The sequence below is a fragment of the Pleurodeles waltl genome, chromosome 3_1 (assembly GCF_031143425.1).
Source record: "Pleurodeles waltl isolate 20211129_DDA chromosome 3_1, aPleWal1.hap1.20221129, whole genome shotgun sequence".
In the NCBI taxonomy this organism is placed as follows: Eukaryota; Metazoa; Chordata; class Amphibia; order Caudata; family Salamandridae; genus Pleurodeles; species Pleurodeles waltl.
Window position 1 is genome coordinate 897,885,062 of NC_090440.1, and position 27,698 is coordinate 897,912,759.

Sequence of the window (27,698 nt, forward strand, 5' to 3'; positions counted from 1 at the left end):
GGCATGAGCTGGGCATGTGGAGGTGCATATGGCGGTGCAGGTGGCGGTGCCCGCTGCGGTATCTGCGGCGAAGATGCTGCTGGTGCTGGCCATGGTGCAGGTGCTGGTAGTAGTGGAGGGAGACACCAGGCCGTCTCCAGCAGCCTTGGATGGCTGCCCACTGGGGATGATGCTGCTGACTGTTGTTGTGGCAGTGGGGGTGCAGGTGGCGGTGCAGGTGGTGGTGCTTGCGGCGGTGCTTGCGGGGGTACAGGTTGCTGGGCTGTCAGAACTAATGGTGGTCACCAGTCCCTCACCTGGAGGCTCCGAGCCCTGAAGTGCCTTGTCTTTGGTTTTCTTGCCCTTCCCCACCTTGGCAGACGCTGCTGAGACCTTGGCACTGGCAGATGCAGTTTTGGAGGAGGCCTTGCTGGGTGGGTCGTGTGTCTTGTCCGTGCTGCATGCTGGCCCCTTCTTCACCTTGGCAGGTGGCGGAATTGGTTGGTCCTTTCCATTGGTCGGTGGCACACTGCCAGCCCTGACAGGTACCCCCTTTGATCCCCAGGTACTACAGTGGACGCCGAGTTGGTGGCTGAGGTGCTGGCCTGGGATCTTGACACCCTGGCCCTAGGGGAAGGACAGGGGGGGAGGCGTAGGGAAGTGGTCAATGTTAGCCAGGAAAAGATTTTTAGACACACTGGGACGGGAAGATGCAGGGGGTTTGGGAGTGGAGTACGAGGGAGTGGTTGTAGGAGGTGTACGTCTGCTGAGTTTGGGTGAAGGTGCATGGGCTGGATGCTGTTGTGAGGTGGATGGCTGTTGAGTGGGTGCATGCTTGCGTTTGTGTACTTTGGGAGGAGGGGTCACAGACACACTGAGAGAGGACACAGGGCACGTGTGCATGGTTGTGGCTGATGATGTAGTGCACGCAGGTGTGAGTGGTGACGCTACTGGGAGGGAGGTGGACGAAGAGGGGAGGGGGACACAGTGGAGGCAGTGGATGTTGGTATGTTTGCATGGGTATGGTGCTTGTGTGAGTGCCTGTGAGATGAAGTGTGGTGCTTATGTTTTCCTGAGCCATTTTTGTGTGTTTGATTTGTGTGCATGCTGGTCTGAAGATGTGCTTGGGATAGGGTGAGGTAGAGGGGATTGGGTCTGGGTAGTGGAAGTTTGAGGGGGGAGGCTGGACACAGGGACAATGGCTGCCGTCAGTGCTGAGGCCAGAGCTTGAAATGCTCTCTGTTGGGCCGCCACGCCAGAATTAATGCCCTCCAGTTATGCATTTGTTTGCTGCAAATGCCTCTCGACACCCTGGGTGGCATTCAGAATGGTTGACTGCCCAACAGAGAGGGATCTCAGGAGGTCAATAGCCTCTTCACTGAGGGCAGCAGGACTGACTGGGGCAGGGCCAGAGGTGCCTGGGGCGAAGGAGATGCCCACCCTCCTGGGTGAGCGGGCACAGCAAACATGTTGAGGGGCTGCTGGGAGGGCAGTGCTGGTGGGGGGGTGGTGGCTGTACCTGTTGTTGGGGTGGGCACAGAGGTGTCCGCCACCGCCAGGGAGCTTCCATTAGAGGAGGAATTGCTGTCACTGGTCTCCCTTCCTGTTGCCGTTGTGGAGCTCCCCTCACCCTCCGTCCCACTGGTGCCTTCACCGTCAGTGTATTCGGGCTCCAGGCCCATGTGGGAGGCAGCTCCCTCCGTCGCCGGTGCCTCTGCTCCTTCACCAGATGATGCTAATGCACGCAAGGACAGGGTGACAATACAAAAAGGGGGGGGGAGACATAGGATACACTTGGTCAATGCCAGCAACAACACTACTGTTGGTGGACACAACACACAGGGAGCAGCCCTATGAACTAGGACATGCCCAACCAGTCACTAAGGTAGTCACCAGCCCATGGGGTACAATGCCTAATGCCAGCATCTGCACACCTGACACCCACAGGACCCTGCCCAGTAGTAGTTGGCCACCATTGGAGTAGGAGTGCCTCAGAGCCTGCACACAAGGGACCTACCCTGTCATAATTGCCCTGGCCTAGGGGCACCCACCGCCCCATCCCCCACCCTTTTAGCTCCTAAGGCGCGCAAAGTCAGCTTTCAGAATCTGTACTCACCCCCTTGTGGCTGCTGTGATGCCCTGAAGCGACGATCCAACTCCAGATAGGCCACCACCAGGATGCGGAACATCAGGGGGGTCATGGTGCGACGGGCGCCCCTTCCATGTTGGGAGGCCAGCTCCAGATGGGCATCAGCTGTTTTCTTCGTCCAGCGGCGCAGGTCCTCCACACTCTTACGGCAGTGTGATCTGCCTGTGATAGACCCCCAGGGTCCGCACCTCCTTGGCAATGGCACGCCAAATAAAAATTTTCTGGTGGGCGCTGACCTTGAGGGAAAAGACAGCGGAAAATGTAATTACTCACCCGTGCGGACCGTCATGCTCATTGCCCACCAGTTCCCACCCATGCCCTGACACACATACACTCACCACCTCTCATGCAGCACTCAGGCCAGGATGCCTTAGCAACCGCCAACATGTGGCTTACATCCACACCACTCCAAACAGACATTGCCCACACATTATGCTCACAGTGTACTCACCTGTTTGTCTAGAGGACCGTAGAGTAACGTGTATTGGGGTAGGACCCCATCCACCAGTTTCTCCAAATCCTCTGCAGTGAAGGCAGGGGCCCTTTCCCCAGACACTCTAGCCATTGTCGCATCCAGACCCTGGTCACAGCAGCATATGCAGTGTAGGTCCTCTCCTGTTGACAGTCAGTTAACAAGTGAGTGAATAGCTAGAAAATGGCGGTGACGTCCACAGCGGTGCATACCGTCACCGCTGGCGTACATCGCCATTGGCTCCTGGGACCCATAGGGCCCAATTATCGACCGCCTACCGCAATGCAGCACAACGCCAGCACATTTACCTCATTTCCCCTTGTCCTTCCTCACAGGTCAGGCAGACACCATTTTAGGGGGGCACATAGCATGGCACCTAGCTGCAGCACAGAACAAATTGGCACTTCTACTGACTCTCGACTTCACACACTGCTTCTGTGACACAAATTCCAAAACAATTGTGCCATCTATGTGGAAATATGACCTTCTGCTCACCATCCTTCTCCATAGGCTACAACCGCTGAGGAAGATGATGAGATGGTGGCATACTCCGGTGTTCAGACCTCTGGAGTACCTGTTGACAGTGGAAGACAGACACATTATCATCACATACAGACTTGATCGTGCCACAATCCAAGAACTGTGTGCCCAATTGGAGCCAGACCTGATGTCAGCTATCCGTCAGCCCACAGGAATACCACCTCTAGTGCAGCTTCTGTCAGTGCTCCATTTTCTGGCAAGTGGTTTCTTTCAAACTACAGTGGCCATGGCATCAGGGATGTCTCAGCCAATGTTCTCCAATGTGTTGACCAGACCATTGTCTGCCCTTCTGAAGCAAGTGCGCAGCTACATCGTTTTCCCCCAGGTAGATGATTTGGCTACAGTGAAAGCGAACTTCTATGCCCTGGGACATATCCCCAACATCATTGGTGCCATTGATGGTACACATGTGGCATTGACCCCCCCCCCCTGCAGAAATGAACAGGTCTACAGGAATAGAAGAAGCTATGATTCGATGAATGTGCACATGGTGCATTTGGCGAACCAGTGCATCTCCCATGTAAATGCCAAATATCCTGCCTCAGTGCATGACGCCTATATCTTGAAGAATAGCAGCATCCCTTATGTGATGGAACAACTCCAGAGGCACCAGGTGTGGCTAATAGGTGAGGCCAAGGTCCCCACACAGTATAAGTTGGGGTCTGAGTGTGGGGTTGTCCCTAACGGGTAGTGTGTGTCTAGCAGTTATCCCTCAATATTTTTCGATTACCCCAGTGAGGAATCCCAGGACAAAGGCAGAGGAATGTTACAATGAGGCACATGGGCATACAAGGAGGATTATTGAGAGAACCTTTGGCCTCCTGAAGGCCAGGTTCCAGTGCCTCCATCTGACAGGTGGATACCCTGTACTACTCACCCAAGAAGGTGTGCCAGATCATCGTGGCATGCTGTATGTTGCACAGCCTGGCCTTGATACGCCAGGTGCCTTTTCTGCAGGAGGATGAGCCTGGAGATGGTCTTGTAGCAGCCTGTGGACAGTGAGGAAGAGGAGGCAGATGAAGAAAATGTGGACAACAGAACAAACATTATACAGCAGTACTTCCAGTTACACACTGGTAAGAGACTGTGAATCAACTTTACATTTCAGTAAACTTGTGGACATTGTACATGGCAGCCTCTTACCCTCTGTCTATGGACACTGACTGTTCCCTTTGGATTCTCTATTTTCAGATCTGTGTACCCCATTCTGGCTACTGCTAAATGTACTGCTGCCCACCAACTGTCATCCTGTGGTATATTTCACTGAACATAGACGTTGCAGTGCTTTGATAATGTTGTAATAATACATTTTTCTAGTCATTAGACTGACTCCAGTATGTTTTATGTTTCAAGGGTGTTTATTTTTTTTGCAAATTAGTATTGTGGTAAGGGCAAGGGGCTGGGGTGATGGTGGAGGGATGTCCAGTTAGAGTCCAGTCTATTGGTATCACAGGTGCATTGTCCAATAGGGCATTGGAAGGGGAGCAATGCCAGTTCAAGGTGGACAGGGTGACATAGTGCGACAGAAGGGTGACAATCAGAAGAGTCTTATTTCCTGGCGGGGGTCTTGGCAATGTTCTCTGTGTCCTGCCTGGATCGCAGGGACCGTTTGCTGGGTGGTTCTCCTTCTGCAGGGGGTGGAGTGCTGGTGGCTTGTTGGTCCTGTGGTGGTGCCTCCTGTCCACTAGCGCCGGCGGAGGTTGAAGGCTGTTCCTCGGTTTGGCCAGTGTCAGGGGCCCTTTGTTGTGCCACTACACCCCTCATGGTCTTGCCCATGTCAGCCAGCACCCCTGCAATGGAGACCAGGATGGTGTATATTTTAGTTAGGTCCTCCCTGATCCCCAGGTACTATCCATCCTGCAGCGGCTGGGTCTCCTGTAACTTGGCCAGTACCTGGCCCATGGTCTTCTGGGAATGGTGGTATGCTCCCATGATGTTTTAGAGTGCCTCGTGGGGGGTCGGTTCCCTAGGCCTGTCCTCCCCCTGTCGCACAGCAGTCCTCCCAGCTTCCCTGTTGTCCTGTGCCTCTGTCCCCTGAACCATGTGCCCACTGCCACTGAACCCAGGTCCCTGATCGTCGTGGGTTTGTTGGGTTGCCTGGGGTCCCTGCAGTGGTGGACACACTGCTGATTGACGTGTCCTGGGAACAGAGGTATGGGCCCACTGGGTGGGTGCTGTGGTAGTGTTTCCTGAGGGGGGAGGCTTTGTGGTGGTTTGGGAGTGTGCCAGGGTAACCGACTGTCCAGAGGTCTCTGATGGGCCAGGTTGGTCATCGTGATCCAGGAGTGCAGAGCTGCTGTCATCACTGTGGGCCTCTCCTGGGGGGGCTGGATGTAGCTGGCACCTCCTCTCCGGTGACGTTGGGTAGGGGTCCTGTTGGGATGCAAATGCATTGTTATTGTATCAGTGTGTGCCATCTTGTGCAACAGGTGTGTTTCCCTGTGTGATTGTGCTTTCCCTGTCGGCTTGGCCTTGTGTGAGTGCTGATTTTGTGGGCTGGGTGAGTCTCTCTATTGGGCATGCTGGGTGATGGGTGTCCATGCAGGTCTGTGATGGGTGTCCATGCATTGTTGTTACATGCAGGGGTTGGTATTGGGATGGGTGAATTGTTATAGTGGGATATATGTGAATTGGTAGAGTGATGGGAGTGAGGGAAAGGATGGGGGTATGTGATGGCATGCAGGTAGGGTGGGGGATATAGTAGTAAAGACATGACTTACCAGAGTCCAGTCCTCCTGCTACTCCTGTGAGGCCCTCAGGATGCATTATTGCCAAGACTTGCTCCTCCCATGTTGTTAGTTGTGGGGGAGGAGGCAGGAGAAGTCCACCGCCAGTCCTCTGTACAGCAATCTGGTGTCTTGAAACCATGGAACACACCTTTCCCCATAGGTTGTTCCACCTCTTCCTGATGTCATCCCTTGTTCTTGGGTGCTGTCCCACGATGTTGACCCTGTCCACGATTCTCCGCCATAGCTCCATCTTCCTTGCAATGGACGTCTGCTGCACCTGTGATCCGAATAGCTGTGTCTCTACCCGGATGATTTCCTCCACCATGACCCTTACCTCCTCCCCTGAAAATCTGGGCTGTCTTTGGGGTGCCATGGATGTGGTGTGAGTGATATGTGTGAGGATGTGTGAGGATGTGTGAGGTGATGTGTGTGGTGATGTGTTGGGGTGTATATTGTGCATGGATGGTGTATGGGTGATGGGTGATGGTGTTCTGTGCCTCTGATTGAGTGGTGCTCTTTGCTTGTCTCTCTGTGCTTGGTCTCTTTTGTTTTTCATTGTAAGGGGTTGTGGGTAATGTGGGTGGGTGTTTTATAGTGGTATGAGTGTGAGGGTGTGGTGTGTGTATGTGTGGTAGGTGTGCGTATTTTGAATTGTCCAATGTCGTGTGGTTTTGTAAGTGTGTGTGCATTTTGAGCGCGGCGGTGTGTACCGCCAATGGTTTACCGTTGTTGAAAGACCGCCGCGTTGATTCGTGGGTTGTGATACTGTGGGCATATTCCTGTTGGCGTAATGGTGTGGGTTTTGCTATTGCCAGTTTATCACTGACCTTTGGTGTGGAAGACTTGTGTGGGTGTCTGCATTGTGGCGGGATTCTCTGTTTGGGTCATAATTCCCGTGGCGGATTACTGCCACGGTCACGGTATCATGGCGGCCGTCGGCACGGCAGTAGGTGGCATTTACCACCAGGGTTGTAATGAGGGCCTAAGTGTCGTAGAGTAGAGTGGTGTACAGTTGAGTTCTGGACTAAAATGGGGTACTGTGACAGAGCTGAGCTGACTAAAGTGTCTGTTGTATAGTGGACTACCGTATTGTACAGTACAGTAGAGTGTTGTACAGTGGTATACAGTATAGTACAGTGTTGTACAGTGGAGTGAAGGGGTATAGACAGAGTAAGGTGTTGGAGGGTGACACACGGTGTAATAGAGTGTTGCAGAATGGAGTTGCATAGAGTACAGTAGTGTGTGCAACAGTGGAGCTGAGTAGAGTGGATTGTTGCATAGTAGCATAGAGTGGTTTAAAGTCTCATGCAGTGGAGTAGATTTGAGTGGAGTGGTGTAACATACTGTGTGGTAAAGTACAACAGGGTGTATTGGTGTGTCATACAGTAGAGTGGCGTGGAGTGGAGTGTACAGGTAGAAAACGGTTATAAATTTGAGATGTGTCTCAAACAGTAGAGTGGAGCACTGTGTCTTACAGGAAAGTGTTTTATAATGCAATCCAGTGTTGAAAATGGACGTGTAAAGCCACAGAGTGGACTATAGAATTGTACAGTGGAGTGTAGGGGGATAGAGTGTAGTAGAATGTTGATGAGTGGTAGACCTTTATAAAGTAGAGTTATATAAAGTGAAGGAGAGTGTCATACAATAGAGCTGCATAGGGTGGAATAGGAACACTGCAGTGGCATAGAGTGGATTACCGTAAAATGTAGTAGCATACAGCGGAATAGTGTACAGTGCGACTACTGTACAGTGGAGTGCAGACGAGTGGAGTGGCATAGCATGGAATAGCATAGATTGGAGTGTGTACAGTGGTGTGGCATGGAGTGGAGTTCAGTACAGTGAATTAGCGTAGAGTGGGGAGAAATACATTGAAGTGGGCTAGAGTAGAGTTGAGGAAACTGTTATAAGTTGGCATGGTGCCTCATACATTAGAGTGGGGTGTCGTGTAGTACAGTGTTGGAAACTGTTATAGAGTACAGTAGAGTGTTCTTCAATAGAGTATACAAGCATAGAGTTGGTGCAAATTTGGATATTGAGTGTACGGGGATAGAGTAGACTAGAGTCTAGTAGAGTGGCAGAGAGTGTAGTAGAGTTTTGTAGAGTTATATAGCGTGGAAGAGAGGACACCGGAGTGCATTACAGTGGAGTACCATGCAGTGGAGTTGCATGAAGTGGAATAGGGTACAGTGGGGTAGCGCACACTGGAGTGGCATAGAGTGGAGTGGCATTGAGTGTAATAGCATGCAGTGTAGTTGTGAACAGTGGAGTGGCCTTAAGTGTAATAGTGTATAGTGTAGTAGCATACAGTGGAGTGCCATACAGTAAAGTGGTTTAGACTAGATTGGTGTAATGTGGGGTGGGGTACATACAGTAGAGTGGGGTACACTGGAGTGGGGTAGAGTGGAATACTATACAGTAGAGCGGAAAGACTTAAGTTGCCTAGTTTATAATAGAGTAAAATGAAGTGGCATATAGTGGGTGAGGGTAGACAGGAGAACATTGGAGTGGCATAAAGTAGACTAGTGTAGAGTGGAATAGTGTACAGTAGAGTAGCATAGAGTTGAGTGGCATACAGTGGAGTGGTTTAGACTGGAGCAGTGTACAGGGGAGTGTGGTAGAGTGAAATAACAGACAGTGGAGTGGTGTAGAGTCGAGTGGCGTCCAATGGACTAGCAAAGAATAGAGTAGCATAGAGTGGCATGTTGTACACTGAAGTAGCATAGAGCGGAGTGGCGTATAGTGATGTGGCATACAGTAGAATAGTGTAGAGTGGAATGGTGTTCAGTAGAGTGAGATAGACTGGAATTGTGTATAGTGGAGTTACATACAGTACATTGGTGTACAGTGAAGTGGTGTAGACAGGAGTGGCATATACTGTAACAGGGTAGAGTGTGATACCATACACTGGAGTAGCATACAGTGGAGTGGCATCCAATGAAATAGTGTAGAATGGACTGTGGTAGAGCGGAATAACATGTACAAGAGTGGCGTAGAGTGGAGTATTAAAAAGTGGAGTGGCATACAGTGGCCTAGGCTAGAGTGGTGTGGCATACAGTGGAGTGCTGTAGAGTATTATAGCATATACTGCACTAGGCCGGAGGAGAGTGCCATACATTGAAGAATGGTGCACTGAAGAGGCATACAGTTGAGTTGCATACAGTGTTAGAGAGTAGAGTGGACTGGCCTAGAGTGAAGTTGTGAACAGTGTAATAGCATAGAGTGGAGTGGTGTAGAGCAGTGTGCATGAGCCCCCCCATCCTAGGGCACCCTGGAGACCACCATCTCTCTGGGGCAAAACATTTATTTTCAATGGGTGACCCATACGGCCTACCCCATAGCCCTGGGGACTGCCACCTCCCCGGGCTAAATATGAAATTAATGCAGGGGGCCTGCGTGGCCCCCCTGTTGACCCAGGGACCACCACCTCCCAGGGCTAAGTGAGCAGTAATGAGGGACTGCATGGAGCCCAAGCTCCAGGGCCCATCATCTCCTGGGGGCTACATTATATGTGATGGGAACCCCACAGAACCCCCCCCAGGACCTGGGGACCACCATCTCCCTGGGGCTAAATGTTTAAAAAGAATGGGAGAGGGGCAGCAGAGCCCCATACTTCCACCCCGAGGACCAGCTCCTGCTATGTCCCAGGAGGCCCACCCTTGGGACATAGCTGTTTGCTCTGTCTTGCCATGAGTTTTGACAGTTCCCACCAAGTCAGAGGAAACACTCCGGTTCCAGCGGACGAGACCTGTGAAAGTGCTCTTGTCCTCAGGAAGCTGAGGTTTCATCTCTTTCCCTTTCAACAGAGATGTGGGCAGGGAAAGAGAGGAAATGGATTCTCTTGCACACAGGGAGCTGCATGCTTAGCAGCTTCCTGAGTGCAATAACAATACCGCAGGAAGTGGGGAGCCTGCTTGGACAGTGGGAGTCTTGAGGCACAAAAAACGTTATTTTGAAAGAAATGTGCTGCAAGTGATGCGAATTCCACAGCAAAAATTGAAAAAATAAAACCAAGTGTGGTCTCCTGTGCTTGTTTTTTAATCAAGGCCCATGGTGGGCCAAGTACTGGGGGCATGCACTGCTTTAAAATAGAATGGAGAGGGAGCGCCCCTCCAAGGGCTTATTTATGCCCTGGGGACCTCCACTTCTCTAGGGATTAAAGTAATGAGTATGTGGGGTGCCCCCAAACCCCAGGGACCACCACCTACCTGGGGCAAAATATGTGGGGGTCTTGCAGATCCCTGTGCCCCAGGACCTCTACCTCCCTGATGCTTAAATATAATAGTATGTGGGGGACCATTGACCCTCTCCTGGCTCGAGGGACTGCCACCACCCAGGGTTACTAAATAAAATTAAGAGGGGGTCTGTCGCAGACCCCCAGCCCCAGGGAACACCGCCTCCTTGGGACAAATTGTTAACACTGGAGGTGGAGCCACGTGGTCCCCCTCCTGGAGACAGTAATAGCCCTTGGGATCATCACCCCCCAAAGACGGTTCCTGCTATGTCCAGGGGGTGCCCACCCCCAGGACATAGCTGTTTGCTTTTGCTTGGCAGAAGCTTTGACAGCTACCACCAAGTAAAAGCAAATACTCTAGTTCCAGCAAACAGGAGCTGTCAAAGTGCTCCCACCTGCTAAAAGGAGAGGTTTCATCTCTTTCCTTTCCCGCAGACATGCGGGCAGGGAAAGAGATTAAATGATTTGCCTTGCACACAGGGAGTTGCATGTTTAGGAGTTCTCTGTGTGCAATAACAATGAAGGCCTTAATGCTCCCCCATGGTCCCATCAGGCACACTGGGTGCACAGGGCACCCAGGTGACATGGCTGGGTCCTGGGTGTAGGGGTTCCATGGATAAAAATCAGCCCAGGGAGGGGGGGCATGCAGCCCCCTCCCATATTCATTGAAGGCCCCGGGGATTAGGTCCCTGGCGTGAGATCAGCCCGGGGAGGGGGACCACAAAGCCCCCCTCCCCTTTTGAATGAAGATCGGGCCTCGGGGATGGGGGTTCCCCAGGGCCAAAATTGGCCCAGGGTGGGGGGCTCCACAGCACCCTCGCCTATTAAGTGTGTTTACTCAGTGATTCCATATTGAAAAACAATCTCAAATCCTTTGTGGAGGTGAATGCATTGCTGACCTTTTGAAGTACAATCTGTATGTGACTGTGACAAGTGGGTTCTTTCTTGTCCTCTCCTGGTGAGAGCAGAGACTATGGTTCTCCCTTTAAAATGCTACAAGTTTGCAAATGTGCAAATCACCTGGAAACTCTGCTCACTTGGCCCCACCCCCTCTACCTTAGTATTATGCAAAGGTCTTCCCCTTTTTGCCAAGATGATGAACAGCTTACCAACGGACCCCCCAGTATCCTTCCTGACAATTTTAGTTGCACGTTCTTAAATCTGAGGAATATGAGGACATCTTCACCAAAACATAGAAGCACTTACGTCATGTAGATAACAGGAAGGACCATGGTTTTGTGTAGATTTAACTCTTTGTACTCTCCTTGTGTTCTCTATAAAAGTATTCATGCTATCACACATTGCTAGATAAAGACACTCCAGGAACAATTATATTGCCAAAACACACACAAGGTCACTGGTGACATTTCCTTGTGCTCTATTACGCAGCTGTAGTGTAAAATACCTACTGGACATTTACCCAAGGAGGTAGAAAGAACTTCACTTTGGTAGATATTTTGCACAAAACTGTTGACTCTTGTTGGATAAAAGGACAAGTGATGTTCCTTTCTGGCTGAGTCACTCACACAGGTACTGACACAGGGACTGATCCACAAAGACATTAATGCACCCACTCACAAACTCACTCAGACATTCATGCACCCACTCACAGACCCTCTCAGACATTCATGCACCCACTCACAGACCAACCCAGGCTCACACACCCACTCACAGACCCACTCAGAGACTCAGTCACTCACTCACATCACACTCAAAAACTCATGCACTCACTCACAGATGCACTCAGAGTCTCATGCACTCACTCACAGACCCACTCAGAGACTCACTCACCCACACACTGACCCACTTAGACACGTATGCACCCACTCAGACATTCAATGCCCCACCCACAGACCCACTCACACCTTCATGCACCCTCTGACAGACCTACTCAGGCTCACACACCTACTCGCAGACTCACTCAGACACTCAAGCATGGACTCACAGACCCAATTAGACACTCACGCACCCACTCACTGACCAACTCAGAGACTCATGCACCCACTCACAGACTTACTCACTCACACACCCACAGAATGACCCACTCAGACCTTATCACACCCACTCACAGACCTACTGAGACAGATATGCACTCAATTATACACTTATCATCAAAGGTTGGCCGTTACAGTTAAGAAATTAAATTCAGAAAACCTTAGAAGTTCACTTAAAAAAACAAAGGTTACAGGGATGTTATAGTTAGGAAACAACATTAAAGAAACCTTAGAAGTTCACTGAAAAAAACTAAAGTTACAAGGATGTTATAGTTAGGAAATAGAATAAAAGATACCTTAGAAGTTCACTTAAAAAAAAGAATACATGGACAATATAGTTAGACTCACATCATTTCACTTGTGCAAAACCAGTGAAATTCAGCAGTTATAGTTACCTGAGCTATCTAAAACTTACACCCCTGCAATGACCTGCTCCTAACCTCACATATTACATCACTCATTACATGATCAATGACATCACTGATGACATCACTTATGGCATCTCAAATGACATCCCTGATGACATGCTCCACAGCAGCACTCACACACCCACTCACACCCTGATACAACCATTCACATACCCATTCAAAGACCTATACAAGTGCTCACACAACCACCCACACATCCATAGAGCCACTCTCACACACATTAACTTACTCATGCAGGCACTCACACAGCAACTCGTGCTTACAGCTACTCATGCATACGTTCACTTACTCATGCAGCCACTAACAGTGCTACTTACTCATCTGTACAGCCTCTTAACATAGCCACTCACTCACCCATACAAGCACTCACACACTCACACACCCACACAACCACTTAAAAACCCATTCACACATCCATACAAGCACTCACTCACCGCTTACTAACTCATACATCCATTCACATAGTCACTCTATAATACAACCACTTACAAACTAACTCAATTAACCAAACAGCCACTCAAACAACCACTCCCTCACCCATACAGCCACTTACACACCCAGTCACTCACCCACACAGTCACTTACACACCCACTTACCCATCCTTAAAGCAACTAAGAGAGCCACTCAATTACCTACACAGCCACTGACAAAGCCACTCACTCACCAATATAGTCACCTCACAGCCACTCACCCATCCACACAGCTACTCACATACCTGCTTATACACCGATACAGGCACTCACAAACTCATGCAGGAACTGAGACACCCACTCACACATGGATATGCACAGTCACAGAGCCACTCACATAAAACATGTTAGAAATAATATTACTCATTAGTAGTGCAGAAAGTACAATATTTTAACTATTTTAGGCAGTACCTTGGTAGATTTTCTAAACACTCATGAACTTTAAGAAAACACTCACACTCACTGGATGATGTCATCAGTAATGTAATTGGAGATGTCATCAGTGATGGTACTGACCATGTCATGAATGATGTGCCAGGTGAGGTCATAAGCAGTGCATTGCGGTGACATAAGTTATAGCTAGTTCAGATAACTTACTGCTGAATTTCACTGCTTTTGCATGAGTGATATGTGAGCCTAACTATAACTATAACATTTTTTTAGGGAATATATATATATATATATATATATACACATATATATATATACATGTATATATATATATCCTACTTACCTGTATCTTTGTATCTTTGGCACCGCTTGACGAATCCGCATGAAACTTTCTGAAAATAATTTCCAGTCATGTCAGCTTCTGTCTGGGGGCAATCCATTCATTTTTCAATAGGGATTGTGAACAACTATATCACTGAAACTACTGGACAGAGTTACAACACATTTGGCAGAAAGGTAGGTCCTGGTCCAGAAAGCAACCTTTATTTTGTTTTGGGGTAATTCCACTCAGTAGTTTTTGAGAAGTGAAGAGGAAAACAAATTTGTACATATTGGGATGCAAAGGATTCATGACCCCTCCCAATTTTGTGCTAAGATCTGATTGGCTGATAACACTTCAACATCAAAAGCTGTTAAAGTGTTATCAGCCATCTTGGGACTCGGCTTCAGCTGAGTACAAGAAAATAAGTAAAAAATAAAGAAAAGGGGCCAGGGTGGGAACACCCTGAATCTCTTAGCTTTAGCCCCCCCCCCCCCCCAGGCTAAAAAGCATTTTTTTTACATTTTACGGATGGAGTTGCAGTGGATCCATGGATCGGCTGTAAAATAAAAAATAAATAAAGCAACGCCTCCCACGCTTCTTTATTATAAAGCCCCCGGGTGGGCCAAGTCCTGGGGGCATTTGGTTAAAAATAAGGCAGGCCTCCTGTCCCCTTTCCACTGCCCCAGAGACAGCCACCTCCCTGGGGCTTATGAGTCATTTGTGGGGGGGCCACAGGCACCCCTGCTGCCCTGATGACCTTCTCCCCAGGGATGATATCAAATATGTGGGAGCGCAACTCCCCCCCCCACTGCCCCAGGGATCACTACCTCCTCGGGGCATTTAACTAATAATAAGTGGGGGGCGCATGGCCCCCTCTTGCTACCCTGGGGACCACTACCTCCCCGGGGTGAACTATGTGATTTGTGTGGGGGACCTGTGGCCCCCCACACACCCTGGGAACCAGCACCCTCAGGACACAATGTTATTGATTTGCCTTGGGGTCGCATGTTCCCCCCCCCCCCCCCACTGCCCTGAAGATCACCACCTCCCTGGGGCAAATATTTAAAAAAAGAAAGGGGATCCCTTTGGAAACCCCAAGCCCGGATGACCACCACCCCCTCTGGGCTGTGTGTACATTGGAGGAGAGCTGTGCGGTCCCCCTCAAGCCACTGATAGTCCTGGAGGACTTCTATCCCCCAGGGCCGTCTCCCGCTATATCCCTGGGTTCCCATCCCTGGGACATAGCTATTTGCTGTGGCTTGGTTGCAATTGTGCCAAGCCACAGCAAAAACTGTTTTTTGACAGTGGAACCTGTAAAGCAGGTCCCACTGTCAAAAACGAAGGGCACAGAGATGAAATGCTTCAGCTAGCAGGGAGCTGCTATCAAAGCAATTGCACCACGAGGGAAGCCTTAAGGCTTCCCCACAGTGCAGATTGCCCGTAAAGAGCATACCTAAAAATTAATAAATAAATATATATTTAGGTCTCCCCCATGGTCCCAGATAGCCCATAAAGGGCTAAAACTGAAATAATTAAAAATAAATTAACAGTTCTGTGTGAAGAATTTTTTTTAGATTACAAATTATTTTAATTTGTAAAAATGACAGATACATTTTTAATTTATATTGTACGGAAATATCTCCTAAGTAGACTATACATGAAACCCTAAAAATAATTCTATCTTTGTCTCTTTTTCTCTCTATCAGTCTTTGTCTCCCACTCACACACGCACTCAGACCCTTACGTACTCACAGACAGACCCACTCAGACACTCATACACCCACTCAGTCCCTTGTGAACACAAACACAACCCCAGACAGAAACTCATGCACCCACTCACACACCCACTCAGATAGTTATGCATCCACTCACAGACCCACTTAGATTCTCACACATCCACTCACAGACCCACTGACAGCCTCATGCACCCACTCACAGACCTGTGCACACACTGACATTCCAACGAAAACACTAATGCATGCACTTTCCCACTCAGACAGACACTCTCACAGCTACTCTCACCCACCGATAACCCTCTCACACCTATTTTGACACCCAGAGAGGCACCGGCCAACTTCCACTGCACACGACCAAAGGGATGTGCACAGCATGGTGTTGCCCGCTGGGTCTGGCTGCAGGCCAGGTCTTGCAAGCAACCTCTGCTGTGCACAGGCAAAGGCCGTGCATGGTGCAACATTGGGTGCTTTTAGGGGGTTGGTCTCAGGGCCTGGCTGCAGGCCAGGCCACCCTGTGGCCAACAGCTGCCGCACATGACTAAAGGCCGTGCAGGACAGTTCTTTGATTAATGTATAGTAATGAAAATTGCTATATGTTAAAAGAAACCATAGACATTCACTGAAAAAACTAAGCACACAGGGACATTATAGTTAGGAAATAGAATTAAAAAAATTTATAGAAATGTACTTAAAAAATTAAAGGTTTCAGGGACGCTATAGTTAGGCTCACATTTTAAACGTACAAAACCATTGAAACTCATCAGTTACAGTTGGAGCTACCTCAAGGAACTATAACTCGTGCCCTATGGTAACTATAACTTGTGCCCTCGCCATGCACTGCTAATTACCCCACAAAATACAGCACTAATGCCATTTTTGAGAACATCATTGATAATAAAAATGTAATATTTGCAGTAAAGTTTTAGACAAAAAAATGTGCATGGCAGGAGCACGACTTACAGGTACCTTAGGGCACAAGTTATAGTTATTTGAGGTAACTCTAACTAGAACTGGTGAATTTATATGGTTTAAAATGTACCCCTGACTGTAACCTTTGTTTTTTTAAGTGAATATATATATGTATATATACATATATATAAAGCTATATGTGTATGTCTATGTATGCATAGATAGATGTAGATGTAGATGTAGATATAGATATAGATATACATTACCCAGTGGTGGTTGCCACTGGGTAGTTATAGTTAGGATTATGTTTCCAAGAGAAATATTTTTTTCTGCTCACCCCATCCCAAGACCTTGAAGGACCTTTGGGGGGGAGGTGAGGACGTAGTCCCCCTTCCATGCTTTCCTTATCCCCAGTCACCCCATCACCCAGGGTCCAAATTGATCGTCCCAAGCCACTTTTAAATAATTAGAGGAGGGAGCATGCACAGCTCCCTTCCAATGTATATTTTAAGAGGTAGGGCCATGTAGGCCTCCACCCGAGCCTTTAAAAGACCTTAGGGACCCCACCCCATGGAAGTTACTCACTAAAAAGCTGAGGTTAGCTGAGCGCCACCATCCCTGAGCCATTAATGGTCCTGGGACCCCATTCCCTGGGGCCAGCTTTCATGCATTTTCCCTGGCAGGATAATTTTTCAAACTCTTGCCAAATGGGAACAAACACAAAATCTGCTCCCTGCTGGCAGGAGCTTCAAAAATGCTCCCACCAGCTGGGAGAAGACTTGAGATCTGTTTCCCTGCCATCATTGATGATGGTAGGGAAACAGATCAACAAATTAGTTCCACCTGGAGGGATCAGCATAAATATTTTATGAATGGTGTGTGTCCTGGGTAGGTGATGTAGTGGTAGCCGTGTTAGGACTCAGGGACGTAGTCCCAGTCCTGTAAAAAAAATATAGGGGCAGTGTAACGATTCCCTGTCCCTCCCAGGCATGCTGGGGGCAAAATGTATTTTTTGTCTTTGCCCCACAGATTCGGGGAGGATCTGTAAAACAAGTGGCAGGTTCCTACCTGCTTAAATTTTCAGTAACTCTTTGGATGGGAGAGGGCCAAGGGGTAGGCGCTTTGGTTTTTTAAGAGGAAGGGGGGAATCCGATGCCCTAGCTGAGCCTCTTTGGGGCCCAAGGGACCCAATCCTCTGGGGTAACTTAATTTTACATTAAGAGGTTGGTGCGCTGCCCTCCTCCCGGAGCCTCATTAGGCCCAGGGCACCCTATCCCCTAGGGCTGCTTTTTATTGAAATGGGACATCCACCCCTTCAAGCCTTATTAAGGTCCAAAGACCCCATCCCCGTGGCTGATTCTTTTTTTATGAGATTCTGTTCCAACCTGCTCCCTATGTTGCTTAAGTACCCCATCTCTTGGGGCCAGTGAAGTTTTTTGGGGAGGAATGCGGTGTCACTCCCTTCCAGGCCATACCTTGGCACTAGGAATGCCTTCTCCCAGGGCCAAATACAATTGCAATATCCCGGGGACCCCATCCCCTGGGACAAATATTTCCCTCCACCAGGGGAGTATTGATATACCCTGCCTGAAGTCTTAAGAGTAGGGACCAAAACTGTGCCCCAGCTTTGGGTGGAAGCAGTGAAAAATGCTGCTCCCACCTGGACGTGACCAAGGTAAGTTAGCCAATTCCCATCAGCACCGCTGTGGATGTTGGCTGGGTGGGATTGGCTAGGGCCACAGGGGCCTTGGGTCTCTCCACAAGGTCACAATGTGTTGTTGCATATGAGTCCCTCAGGTGGGCACCGAATTTTGAGAAAATGCCTGCCACCAACCATGGTGGTGGCTAGTGAGCCGGCTGGGACCACATGGACTCTGGGGCTCCACCTGTGGCACCCAATAATGGTGGTAGTTGTGGTAGTCCTGGGTGGGTGGAAAAGAAAAAAAAGAATAACTGGCTCCCACAGCTGCTTGCACAACAGAACTGCAGGAGCACTGGGGCTCCCCCCATGGCTTCCAAAGAATAGCCATGCCATGGGTGCCATGGATATGCACTGGGGCCCCCACAAATTTAAAAGATAAATGTTAAAAAATTAATAATAAAAAAGTGGTAGGAGTCGCTCATTTATCATTCACTGCTCTAGCAAGGAACACCTCATAATGTCCTAAGGTTTTTTAATTATATATTTTCTTGCTAGTGGCACCCATAGAAGGGGCAACAGCACTATTGAGTATTTTTTTTTAATGTTGTTGAGGGCTCCAGGGAGTCCAGCAGCCCCTAGCAACATTACAAAATACAGTAAGTCACCTGGGTCATTAAGTCGATGATCCCAGGAGAGCTAACCATATTTTTTTAAAGCACTCAGCACTGTATGCACTTCAGCTGAAGCGCAGCAATCCCTAATGTTTGGTTCTATGGCTGCATTTTGTGTCCTAAAAAATGTTAAAATAATAATCAAAGATATGTGATGTTTTTTTAAGGGTTTTATTAAAAATAGTTTATGACAATCACTTTCATTAAACATTGCAATTTGTGAATTTATGAAATATACATTTGATTTTGGTAATAGATGACTAATTGAAAAAGTCAATAGGCTTGATTTATATATGTTGACGTGCTGCTTCCTTGATAAAGCCAATTGGCCCAGCCACTATTATTCTGGTATTTGAGTCATTGACAAAGCCAGCCAGTCTACCTTACCTAAAATGACACCTTCTATACATTGCTATGTGACACAGACAGCCACGGGCACCGAAAGGGAGTTGGACGTGGGTTGGTTGGAGAGCGTGGCCACAGTTCAGGGCCTGCACCCAGCCCCAGGCTATGCACAGCTGAAGGTTTTGCACAGGTTAGGGTTGGGTGCCACTGGAGGGTACAGCACCCTTGAGGCAATAGGGCATGAAAACAATAGAAATTCACTGAAAATTCAAAGGGTTAAAATAATGTTATAGTTAGAAATTGTAACAATATCTTTCCATACCTGTTAAAAAAACTTTAGAAATTCAGTGAATAAAGGCTGAAGGGTTGTTATAGTTAGGTGAAAATGTCAGTTAAAACATACTAATTTAAATGAATAAAATGGCTGAAATTCAACAGCTATAGTCATTTCAAGTAACTATAACTCAAACCCTACAGTAACTATAATTAACGCCCTTGCCATGCCCTGCTAAATACCTTAGATATTACTTCACGTATGACATGTTCTATGAGCCATTTATAACATCACAGCAACATCTAAAAAAATATCAACTGTGCAAGGCAGAGGCCTGAGGATTGGACAAGCACATGAATGAGAGCTTGCAAGATGGGGGAAATAACATGGAACACAGAGACGGATATTTGGTTTGGGAGAGAAGCAAACGAGGGAGAGAGGTGGAAAATGTGCATTTTTATGGACTGCTTTAGCACAAATTAAAATGTAGTTAAAACAGAAAAAAGTAGCATTGGTAAGACACAATTAAAGAAGCTATGCGCCTATGAAGAAGCAAACACATGATGGACAAGGCAATCCATTGAATTAGAACCAAACAAATTAGTGCCACTAACAAATCAGCTAATGTCAAACAAAGGGTAGGCTTTAAGCCCGCTGCAAGTTCTTGGTAGGCTTACTGTACGCAGTTTGAGATAGCTTGAACTGTCAACCTAAAAATGAAAAAGAATTAGCATAAAAGCTCATTTTAAGGTGAAGGGGCCAGCAGTAATTTGCTGCATGGTCCCTCCCTACCAAACTAACAAAATAAATACAAAATAAAATATTAACCCCTTCTGTGCCCAGGACGTAATGGTTACGTCCTGAGGCACAGTGCTGCTGTGCCCAGGACGTAACCATTACGTCCTGGGCCCAGAGCCCAGAGGGAGCGCTAGCGCTCCCTCTGTGGGGTTTCCCCTCAGCCCCCCCCAAGGCAGGGATGGAAGGGGAAGCCCTTCCCCTTCCACGCCCGACCCCCCTGTGACATCAGCACGCAATCGCGCACTGATTGTCACAGGGTCTCCTCCCGTCGCGCTGGAAGCTCAGCTTCCACCGCGATCGGAAGAGAAATGCAAAGCATTTCTCTTCCGATCACGTGGGGGAGGCCGAGAGAGGCTTCAAGGGGAAGGAAAGTTATTTCCTTCCCTTTGAAGTCTCTCTCTGCGTTTCAAAAGCCGGATTGCAAAGCCCACTAGACAACAGGGATTTATTTAAAAAAATGAATCTGGCATGAGGGAGCGCCCCTTGGGCAAGGGTCGCTCTCTGGGGGGGCATTTTTTTTTAAGGCCTATTCTGCCCCCAGGGGGGGCAGAAACCTCTAGGCACCAGGGATAAAAAAAAAAATTGTTTTGTTTTTGTTTTGTTTTTTCTTTTAGAGGTGGGCACCTTCATGGTGGTGCCCATTATCTATAAATCAAAAATACTCTGGCGTCATAATCTGTGTTTTCATGGAGTGGCATACAGGGTTAGGACTTTTCTTTTACTTGTGACCCTACCAGTCCTCTCGACAGCCAAGGCCCTGGGTTTATCTGGCTGTTGTTGTTCTACTTCTTCAAGTGTTAGCCTTTAGAAGGCCAAGATGGCTTGGCTTCTCCCCACTGATATGCACCCTAAATCACCACTACAGTCATACACAGATGAAGAGGTTTACTTTCCCACACTTGGAGCAGACCTTCCCTTGTGCAGGGCATTTGACCACCTACTTATCTTTGAGCGTATTTGGGGTCCTCTGCTGGCATGCAACCACACCTATTCACCCACATCGCACCTGCTGCATGAGCACTTCGCTGTAATTTGACTATCAGATGAAATGGCCCCTCCTAAATGAATGGAGTAGTCCTGCTCCTCTCATTGTCATAAGGTGCCATTATCTTTTTCCATGAACATGGAATGCCAAAGAATCACTACAGCCAGGAAGTAAGTAGCAAACTACTGCCTACTTATCTGTGACAATATGGACACCCTTTTCGAAGAAGTGAGTTAACTTATGGATGCTCTCAAAAGCACCTACTCTATTGTATTGGTCCTCAGGGACATATTATGTACAGCCTTCCAGATAACAGAATAATAAAGAACCTCAAACTAGCAGAACAATTAGTTCCTCACTAAGAAAGACATTCAAAATCAGTTAGAGGAAAGCAAAGAAAAAAAACTTCTGAGACCTCTCAATGGATCTTTTTTATTTGCATCACTGACTAAAGTATGATAAGAGATATATCCTACAGCAAACATTTATTGACCTTCATATCTGAAATGACCACCTTGAGCAGGTCCTTCCCTGCTTCCTTATTGTCTTTCATTTGGCTATAAAGTATAGCACTGAGATCTCTAATCTGATCTTGTTCAATAACCTCACTGAAACATGGCCAAATAAATCATCCCCTGCTAAAGCGCAGTTGTGGTTCCAAACCATTGCTGCACTAAATCATGAATCACAATTAAGAGGAGAGACTTTTTTCACACCCCTCTCCCAATTTGTGAAAAAAAAAAAAAAACAGACATGTTAGAACGCTTTGTCACGCCTACAAACTTTATGACATTTCAGAATTTCACATAATATGAAATTACAACAAAATCATATTACATGATTTTACATGCCTTTTTTGAGCGAGCAAGCGCTAAAAACCAGCAGGAGACTGGTTTACACAGAAAATATTTCACCAAGGTACAAGATTTTACAGATTCTGCATTAATGCTGCTTATCAGCTACTGGAAGATTCTTTGTATCAAAGAGAGCAAAAGAATGATTTTAGAAAGATGGGTGAGCTGTGCAACTCTATGCAAAACTCGTCAGCAACTTGCAGTTTCCTTATTATGAACAGTAGTGGGTAGTTTATTCCATATAATACTGTTACATATAAAATAAGTGTTTTACATTATGAATATGAGGCCATAGTACACACAGATAGTACATGTGTTTGCTAGTTGCAACACTCTAGAAATTCCAGATATTTTTTAGGACTTGATACAGACACAACAATTCCACAATTCCACTCAGTGTCTATCAACTGTAAAGATTTCATAACTCCGCAGACTTTTTCATATTTTGAATTGCAACTCAGGCATACAGTACACCTGCAGAAACCTCACTTTCTGGAAATTGATTATAAATGGCATTCGGGAAACTATCTACATGCTGATTGTAACAATCTACTCCTCTAAGGATGCCTCTCCATGGACTATTCACTCCTCCATCCATAATATCTTGTTTAATCTTTGTGCCAGTGACCAGAACTGATACTGGGGAAGGTTGTTTGCCTGGGCGTATGTGGGAAATTTGATACTACAGGCATGCCCCTTTTCTAATTTATTTTTAAATGGTCGAAAACAAGTGCATAGTCAAAAGTGGCCACAATCCAAAATATATGACGATAGGGACCCCAAAGTGGTCCACATCTAAGAGGACACCATTTTTCTACCTTTAGACAGTTGTGTCCTTTTGACATAGATTTGGATTAGCTTCCTAATACGTTAGATAGCTGAATAATCAGGGACCATCATAGAGGTTTGTGGTTAGTTGAGCAAAGGGCAATTAATACATTGTTTGCTCAGCATTTTGTTCTTCTCTCACACTCAACGGGAAGCATACTGAGATGTGAGTGCGTGTATGCCTCACGGAAACTGACTTGGAAACCAGAAAGACAATCGTTGGCAATTGTAACTCTGCAGCTGCCAAATCCTAAGGCTGGTGAATAATAACTCTTAACAAGGGAAATTTACAAGGAAATGATTAATGAAAGGCAGAAGCTGAAATTCTGACTCTTTCCTTGAAAATGTTGAACAATGAAAAAAATGAGCAATTGCTGGTAATTAAATATATCATTAAACTCAGCAGATAAACACTGACAAAACTTTACAAGTTGGTTTTTCGGAGTAGGGAGCCAGATCAAACAGCACCTATGTGGTGCCACCCACTCTATAACATTGTGTACATCACCAGAGTAACACATTGGCTTGGTGATGGTTAATGACCACTGTATATAGTGGTAAGATGGATCCATTTGTGTGTGAATGAAGTGAAGGTGCTGAGTTCTGTTTGGACTTGAAATGTAAACAACATTCATAGAGTGAAGTGGCTAGTCAGAGACTATAGTGGCACAGAGTGTAGTATAATATGGTAAAGTGATGTAGGCTACAGTAGAGAAGAGTGGTTTACAGTCCGGTTGATTTTTGTTAGAGTGGAGTGGTGTACAGTACAATGTTGTACAGTGTGGTAGAGTGGATCAGCATGCAATGTTATAGAGTACAATGGCATTAAGGCCCTTATTACAATCCTGGCAGTCGGTGCTAAAGCAGCGGTAATACCGCCAACAGGCCGGCGGTTAAAAAAATGGGATGATGACCACGGCGGAAACCGCCAACATAGAAAGCCACTTTAACACTCCGGCCGCCACGGCAGTAGCAACAAACACCGTGGCGGTAACCGCCAATAGACAGGCGGAAGACAATATACCACCCACGCTATTACAAGGCACCAATCCGCCAGCTTTTCTGGGGCGGTATCAATGACATCAAAAGCACGGCAGAAACAGTACACTGAAGGGGAACCACTCACATTTTGACACTCAACAAAGAACCAGGACGCCATGGAGCCTGAACTATAGGTCCTGCCGATGCTGGTGTATCTGCTAATACACCAGGAATATCAAAGAAGGCAGTGGCGACGACCACTGTGAGTACTGCACCTAGCACACAGGGGAGTGGGGGAGGAAAAAGAGAGTGACACACACACGCAACACCCCCACCCCCACGCTCACCCACAACACAATACACACAAAAGCATGCATCAACATTACATGTACACCTCGTAACGCCCTGGAAGAACGCAAGGACAAAAAGAATGGAGTGAAATAAGTGATATTTGGAAAATGCAGATAAAGTTAAAGATTGTAAACAACAGTATATAAAAATATTTACAATATGTACAGAGGGCCGTACACTGTCTTTTGCAAATGTCTGTGGCCCAGTGGGCCAAAAATAAAACATAGGCGAAGCCCACACTTGACTCCTACCACAAAACAGAGAGAACACTGTAGGGGCATCAGGTCGAAAACACACAGGCACCTCAGGGGGAAGGGGAGAGGGGGTGCACCTCGGCCGGAAGATGACACTATGACACTGCTCCTGGAGGGGGCAACATGCCCACAGCGATGTCCTGGGGAGTGCAAAGCCACAGTCTCTCAAGTCTCTCAAGTGGGTGGGTTGCCCACTGCTTGGTCCTGGGGAGTGCAAAGCCACAGTCTCTTAAGTCTCTCAAGTGGGTGGGTTGCTCACTGCTTGGTCCTGGGGAGTGCAAAGCCACAGTCTCTCAAGTCTCTCAAGTGGGTGGGTTGCCCACTGCTTGGTCCTGGGGAGTGCAAAGCCACAGTCTCAGAAGTGGGTGACATGTTCCACTGGTTCAGGAGGGGGCCTTGTGCACAGTCTGCTTCATTCTGCCAAGGATGGGGTGAGTGGATGCATATCTCCACTGGTTCTGGAGGGGGCCTTGTGCCCAGTCTGCTTAATCCTGCCAAGGATAGGGTGAGTGGATGCACATCTCCACTGGTTCTGGAGGGGGCCTTGTGCCCAGTCTGCTTCATCGTGCCAAGGATTGGGTGAGTGGATGCACATCTCCACTGGTTCTGGAGGGAGCCTTGTGCCCAGTCTGCTTCATCCTGCCAAGGATAGGGTGAGTGAATACATATCTCCACTGGTTCTGGAGGGGGCCCTGTGCCCAGTGATGCTGCACCTGGGGTGTGGCAGTTCACCTTCCCTCACCTGGGTGTCTGAGGCATGAGATTGCAGGGAACAGGTAGGGTGATACTTCATGGAGGCAGAGCCAGACTCCATCCTGCGGCGACTTAGGCTGCAAACTGCTAGTAGTGCTGGTGCTTGTTCCGCAAGTGGTGGGTGTAGGGTCCAGGCCGTCTCAGGCAGCCTCAGACGGTTGCCCACTAGAGATGCTGCTGATGACAGATGTAGTGGCATGAGCTGGGCATGTGGAGGTGCATATGGCGGTGCAGGTGGCGGTGCCCGCTGCGGTATCTGCGGCGAAGATGCTGCTGGTGCTGGCCATGGTGCAGGTGCTGGTAGTAGTGGAGGGAGACACCAGGCCGTCTCCAGCAGCCTTGGATGGCTGCCCACTGGGGATGATGCTGCTGACTGTTGTTGTGGCAGTGGGGGTGCAGGTGGCGGTGCAGGTGGTGGTGCTTGCGGCGGTGCTTGCGGGGGTACAGGTTGCTGGGCTGTCAGAACTAATGGTGGTCACCAGTCCCTCACCTGGAGGCTCCGAGCCCTGAAGTGCCTTGTCTTTGGTTTTCTTGCCCTTCCCCACCTTGGCAGACGCTGCTGAGACCTTGGCACTGGCAGATGCAGTTTTGGAGGAGGCCTTGCTGGGTGGGTCGTGTGTCTTGTCCGTGCTGCATGCTGGCCCCTTCTTCACCTTGGCAGGTGGCGGAATTGGTTGGTCCTTTCCATTGGTCGGTGGCACACTGCCAGCCCTGACAGGTACCCCCTTTGATCCCCAGGTACTACAGTGGACGCCGAGTTGGTGGCTGAGGTGCTGGCCTGGGATCTTGACACCCTGGCCCTAGGGGAAGGACAGGGGGGGAGGCGTAGGGAAGTGGTCAATGTTAGCCAGGAAAAGATTTTTAGACACACTGGGACGGGAAGATGCAGGGGGTTTGGGAGTGGAGTACGAGGGAGTGGTTGTAGGAGGTGTACGTCTGCTGAGTTTGGGTGAAGGTGCATGGGCTGGATGCTGTTGTGAGGTGGATGGCTGTTGAGTGGGTGCATGCTTGCGTTTGTGTACTTTGGGAGGAGGGGTCACAGACACACTGAGAGAGGACACAGGGCACGTGTGCATGGTTGTGGCTGATGATGTAGTGCACGCAGGTGTGAGTGGTGACGCTACTGGGAGGGAGGTGGACGAAGAGGGGAGGGGGACACAGTGGAGGCAGTGGATGTTGGTATGTTTGCATGGGTATGGTGCTTGTGTGAGTGCCTGTGAGATGAAGTGTGGTGCTTATGTTTTCCTGAGCCATTTTTGTGTGTTTGATTTGTGTGCATGCTGGTCTGAAGATGTGCTTGGGATAGGGTGAGGTAGAGGGGATTGGGTCTGGGTAGTGGAAGTTTGAGGGGGGAGGCTGGACACAGGGACAATGGCTGCCGTCAGTGCTGAGGCCAGAGCTTGAAATGCTCTCTGTTGGGCCGCCACGCCAGAATTAATGCCCTCCAGTTATGCATTTGTTTGCTGCAAATGCCTCTCGACACCCTGGGTGGCATTCAGAATGGTTGACTGCCCAACAGAGAGGGATCTCAGGAGGTCAATAGCCTCTTCACTGAGGGCAGCAGGACTGACTGGGGCAGGGCCAGAGGTGCCTGGGGCGAAGGAGATGCCCACCCTCCTGGGTGAGCGGGCACAGCAAACATGTTGAGGGGCTGCTGGGAGGGCAGTGCTGGTGGGGGGGTGGTGGCTGTACCTGTTGTTGGGGTGGGCACAGAGGTGTCCGCCACCGCCAGGGAGCTTCCATTAGAGGAGGAATTGCTGTCACTGGTCTCCCTTCCTGTTGCCGTTGTGGAGCTCCCCTCACCCTCCGTCCCACTGGTGCCTTCACCGTCAGTGTATTCGGGCTCCAGGCCCATGTGGGAGGCAGCTCCCTCCGTCGCCGGTGCCTCTGCTCCTTCACCAGATGATGCTAATGCACGCAAGGACAGGGTGACAATACAAAAAGGGGGGGGGAGACATAGGATACACTTGGTCAATGCCAGCAACAACACTACTGTTGGTGGACACAACACACAGGGAGCAGCCCTATGAACTAGGACATGCCCAACCAGTCACTAAGGTAGTCACCAGCCCATGGGGTACAATGCCTAATGCCAGCATCTGCACACCTGACACCCACAGGACCCTGCCCAGTAGTAGTTGGCCACCATTGGAGTAGGAGTGCCTCAGAGCCTGCACACAAGGGACCTACCCTGTCATAATTGCCCTGGCCTAGGGGCACCCACCGCCCCATCCCCCACCCTTTTAGCTCCTAAGGCGCGCAAAGTCAGCTTTCAGAATCTGTACTCACCCCCTTGTGGCTGCTGTGATGCCCTGAAGCGACGATCCAACTCCAGATAGGCCACCACCAGGATGCGGAACATCAGGGGGGTCATGGTGCGACGGGCGCCCCTTCCATGTTGGGAGGCCAGCTCCAGATGGGCATCAGCTGTTTTCTTCGTCCAGCGGCGCAGGTCCTCCACACTCTTACGGCAGTGTGATCTGCCTGTGATAGACCCCCAGGGTCCGCACCTCCTTGGCAATGGCACGCCAAATAAAAATTTTCTGGTGGGCGCTGACCTTGAGGGAAAAGACAGCGGAAAATGTAATTACTCACCCGTGCGGACCGTCATG